This window comes from Watersipora subatra, unplaced genomic scaffold, assembly GCF_963576615.1.
Source record: "Watersipora subatra unplaced genomic scaffold, tzWatSuba1.1 SCAFFOLD_135, whole genome shotgun sequence".
Classification (NCBI taxonomy): Eukaryota; Metazoa; Bryozoa; class Gymnolaemata; order Cheilostomatida; family Watersiporidae; genus Watersipora; species Watersipora subatra.
The window spans coordinates 140,421-145,714 of NW_027045387.1; the positions used below are offsets into that span (position 1 = coordinate 140,421).

General features: G+C 37.5%; 1 long non-coding RNA gene across 1 annotated transcript; it reads left to right on the forward strand.

Moving 5' to 3' along the window:
* Positions 1 to 1,888: 1,888 nt before the first annotated feature.
* LOC137410407 (uncharacterized) lies at positions 1,889 to 4,584 on the forward strand. The gene is made up of 3 exons (XR_010981189.1): positions 1,889 to 2,023; positions 2,658 to 2,834; positions 4,515 to 4,584. It is a non-coding gene; the product is annotated as an uncharacterized lncRNA (long non-coding RNA).
* Positions 4,585 to 5,294: the final 710 nt, after the last annotated feature.

Consider the following 5,294-nt stretch of genomic DNA (forward strand, 5'->3'; position numbering starts at 1 on the left):
TAAATATATTGCCAAGTCTTTGAAATTTGTAGACAATATCCTAAAACTAACCCATCTGATCGGATTATACATAAATGGACAGATTAATTTAGCCTAAAATCGTCATTAAAACTTTGACAAGCTTTTTTTCATCAAAGTTAAGACCGGACAACGAAACGCCGACAAGGCCGCGCGATAGAGAGTAGAACTATTAAGTCGTGTGCATTTTACGAGAAAAACGTGCACATTTCACCAGTCTATGGCATTGTCCAATTGCTGAAGGTTTCTATAACTAACGTAGAAGTACTGAAAAGTAATAGTTTTTTTGCCGATTTCAAAGTAACTGACATTTTGGACACTTACAATGATTACTTTGGTATTCCAACTGATGTTCGAAGCAGTGAAAGTAAAGGAAATGACAATGATATTTCTCTAACGATTCTTATAAGATTATTACAATATTTAATTATAAAAATAATTATTCGATTTTATAAGATTTAATTATAAGAATAATCATTCGAATTTACAAGATCGAAGTGTATAGTGACCGATGTTGGGCAGTATGTTACTGTTATTATTTTTTCTAAATAATTTTGTTAAATAGATATTCTAAAAATCTAGATAAATATCACAACTTCTTGATATTGGTTGCTATGACGTTTTGAAATGTAAACAAAATCGTGCATTGGTTTTCTATTATTACTGTATTACTATATTAATAATATTGGTTATTCTAATAATATCAGTGCATTTTACTTCTAATATTGCATTTCTCCTATTGCAGAGGAGAGATATATATAATATTTTCCTTTTATTGTTGTTGTCTGTTGTACATAATAATGCCCAGTACATTACAGCTACCATTGCAGTTATCCTATTGCACTGCAGTGCCATTTGATTGCCAATATTGCATTTCTCAACCATCAGTACCCTTTCTTTTTTCCAATATCATTTTGGTCGTGGGCTGTATGACAGGGAATTTCTAATTATGAAATTCATGTTGAACTTTCATGCGCATACTAGTAGACGTACCACTAGTAAGTTGATTTGTGGGCAAGAAAAGTTGTAACAATACTTCAGTTTATTTAGTTTTCAAGAAATTATCAGAACAAGTTAACCTTTTATGTCCTATGTTTGACTATGTTAGTGTAAATCTTTCGCATAACTAAGGAGGTTGTTTTTATTGTTACTGATTTTTCATCGTCTAGGTGACCATCTCTTTGAACAGGAATGAGATGTCTCATTCACGATTCTTCTGTGTTTTCATGCTTTGAATGGGTTAGGAATTGCCCTACCATTTCATCAATTCGGAGTTGCACTATTTAGATCATTCCAAGATGAGCGATGTATTCCTCAAAATAAAACTTGTTAGAGTTTTTCTAACTTTTTTCATATCAGGGTCACTTTTCAATTCATGAGTAGCCAATCGCCAGATCAAAATAAGAAATTATTTCATCATCTTCATATGAGCAACCCATCATTCGCATGTAAATATTAATATGAAAGTAACAGGTCCAGATGAAATAGTATGGAGAAGCAGTAGAATGTTTTTGTAGCCGATACCCGCATAGCTGTGTGAAGTACGCTGAAATATTTTTTACCTCTACTGGGGAGAGCTTAGCTGAGTATTATCAAATCCGATCCATCAGCAGTCAGCATTTCTGTGATACTGAATAGTACTCCCACGGCAAATACCTTCACATAAATTTATCGAAGCGAAATGGTCTGGAATAGGTTTGGATTCGTCTGTTCTTGTGATTTGGAGTGGAAGCAACTCCAAATCTATTCAAATCATGGAAACGCTCTGATTCTCAGGTGCTTTGATTCTGCTCTCATATTAATTTGTGATATTTGTAGGTGTTTTCTCAAAAGATGGACTTTTTCTCCGGCAGCTGATTCTTGATGGTCACTGGGATGACGTGCTTGAGTTCCTTCTGCCGCTCCATGGGGTGGAGGGCTTTGACAAAAACGCTGCCTTTACCTCATTTACAAGCATAAATTCCTGGAACTCCTTTGCATAAAGTTGGATCCTGGACCGTTACAGGTAAGTTGTCCTGACAGGCCATTACATGTGATAGTATCTGACAGGTCATTACATGTGAGAGTGTCTGACAGGCCATTACATGTGAGAGTATCTGACAGGCCATTACATGTGAGTGTGTCTGACAGGCCATTAAATGTGAGTGTGTCTGACAGGCCATTACATGTGAGAGTGTCTGACAGGCCATTTCACGTGGGAGTGTCTGACAGGCCATTACACGTGAGTTTGTCTGACAGGCCATTACATGTGAGTGTGTCTGACAGGCCATTACATGTGAGGGTGTCTGACAGGCCATTACATGTGGGAGTGTTTGACAGGCCAATACATGTGAGTTTGTCTGACACTCACATTACATGTGAGTGTGTTTGACAGGCCATTACATGTGAGAATACATATAATTATAGTTACAACTACACGTGCCATGAAGTTGTCACTCATTGACTCACTGTTTTCTAAAAAACACTTTTAGTTCTGATGCTACTTTGTTTGGATGTTTAGTTTCTTCAGTTTTTGTATTTTCGATTAAACACAGTCTGTTTCTGACATCTGTGATTGGCTAATGTCTTCCTTGGCTGTCATTCCATCATCATCCCTGTGGTTGGCTAGCAATCATTATTTTTTCATTTTGTTCATACAGAACCATGACTCCACATTGGACGAGGTCGTCAGCTGCCTCACTGAGTTAGAGCATCTTTGTTCTGATAGTAAGGAGTATGACAACTTGTGCTTTCTATTGACTCTTCCCTCCATTTCCTCTGATCAGGCCTACAAGAATTGGAACCCTTCCAGCGCCCGTATCAACTGCTTTAATGAGGTCGGCTCTCCATGTTGTTTTATTGCATGGGGTTACTTAGTCAGTGGGGTTATTATCTACACTCCTTGCTTTGTACAGTTACATGCTCTCCATGTTCTTATTGCATGGGGTTACTTAGTCAGTGGGGTTATCATCTACACTCCTTGCTTTGTACAGTTACATGATCTCCATGTTCTTATTGCATGGGGTTACTTAGTCAGTAGGGTTATCATCTTCACTCCTTGCTTTGTACAGTTAGATGCTTTCCATGTTCTTATTGCATGGGGTTACTTAGTCAGTGGGGTTATCATCTACACTCCTTGCTTTGTACAGTTACATGCTCTCCATGTTCTTATTGCATGGGGTTACTTAGTCAGTGGGGTTATCATCTACACTCCTTGCTTTGTACAATTACATGCTCTCCATGTTCTTATTGCATGGGGTTACTTAGTCAGTGGGGTTATCATCTACACTCCTTACTTTGTACAATTACATGCTCTCCATGGTCTTATTGCATGGGGTTACTTAGTCAGTGGGGTTATCATCTACACTCCTTGCTCTGTACAGTTACATGCTCTCCATGTTCTTATTGTATGGGGTTACTTAGTCAGTGGGGTTATCATCTACACTCCTTGCTTTGTACAATTACATGCTCTCCATGTTCTTATTGCATGGGGTTACTTAGTCAGTAGGGTTATCATCTACACTCCTTGCTTTGTACAGTTACATGCTCTCCATGTTCTTATTGCATGGGGTTACTTAGTCAGTAGGGTTATCATCCACACTCCTTGCTTTGCACAATTACATGCTTTCCATGTTCTTATTGCATGGGGTTACTTAGTCAGTTGGGTTATCATTTACACTCCTTGCTTTGCACAATTACACTTCAGTACTAACATTTGTAACTATACAGTAATCCATCACTACTTCCTGGCTCACCATTCACGGATTCAGTACTTCACAGTAGAAAATTTTTGTTAAAATCGAGAGAAAATTAATTAAAAACCATTTAAAAAGTAAAATACATAAGACACATCAATCTCATGAATTATAAACATGTGACTTCCTTCTCACAACGAACCGAGTTAACACAAGTATGAATATTCAGGTCAGATGAAGTCCAAACTACGTTCATACTATGTAAGTGTATTCTGTGGTTTTAAATACTGGGACTGGGGTTGAAATATAAACTGTAGGTCAATCAATATAACTTCAAATTACTTATTATATAAGAAAGCAATACAATATGTTTAGAAAGCAGTGTAAGTGTTTTGGTGTTAAAATTTTGGCTCTTACATATACTTTAAAACATAAGCTTTTGTTTAGCAAATTTTCACTTATCACTGGGACGCCGGTTCCCCTTGACAACCTTATATCAACTGTACTTGAATATTCCATGTACACAGTTAGTATAGATAGCATGAGTTCCATTAACTTTGGCTGTGCTAAATGATAGATACAACCTTAGACCTTAGTGAAGTTTTGATCACACATAGCCTAATGATACAATTGAACAACATTTTTACCATGATGGTAAATTTATCAAAACCATTGCTTGGCGAGGAGGTTTTTAGCCCTACCAGCAATAACTACAACCTGTACAGTATATTACAAATCATGGATGTAGGGAATGTTTAAACACGATGTTTGAGAAGGTTTTATGTTCTTATTTTGCTGTCAATATTGTCTCTGTTCTTTCAGCTATACCCACTGGTCAGCAGGTTCATCGGGCTTGAAAAGGCAGCACCGAGCAATTCATCAGCTAAACACGACAGACTAGTTAACCTGCTTGCTAAAGGTCAGTTTTCAGACTAGTTAATCTGTTCACTATATGTCAGTTTTCAGACTAATTAACCTGCTCACTAAAAGTCAGTTTTCAGACTAGTTAACCTGCTCGCTAAAGGTCAGTTTTTAGACTAGTTAACCTGCTTGCTAAAGGTCAGTTTTCAGACTAGTTAACCTGCTCGCTAAAGGTCAGTTTTTAGACTAGTTAGCCTGCTCACTAAAGGTCAGTTTTCAGACTAGTTAACCTGCTCGCTAAAGGTCAGTTTTTAGACTAGTTAGCCTGCTCACTAAAGGTCAGTTGTCAGACTAGTTAACCTGCTCATTAAAGGTCAGTTTTCAGACTAGTTAACCAGCTCACTAAAGGTCAGTTTTCGGACTAGTTAACCTGCTCACTAAAGGTCAGTTTTCAGACTAGTTAACCTGCTAGCTATAGGTCAGTTTTCAGACTAGTTAATGGTATTAGTACCTTCCATTGCAATGAATTCGCCAACTGTGGACTATGTCATACCTATTGTACTCGTTGGTTCCGTTGCAAGGAAAGTTACAACTGTGGGTCATGTCATATCTATTGTATTTGTAGCTTCCATAGCAGTGAAAGCTACAGCTGTGGGTCGTGTCATAACCATTGTACACGTAGCTTCGATTGCAATGAAAGCTACAACCGTAGATCATGTCATACCTATTCTACTTGTAGCT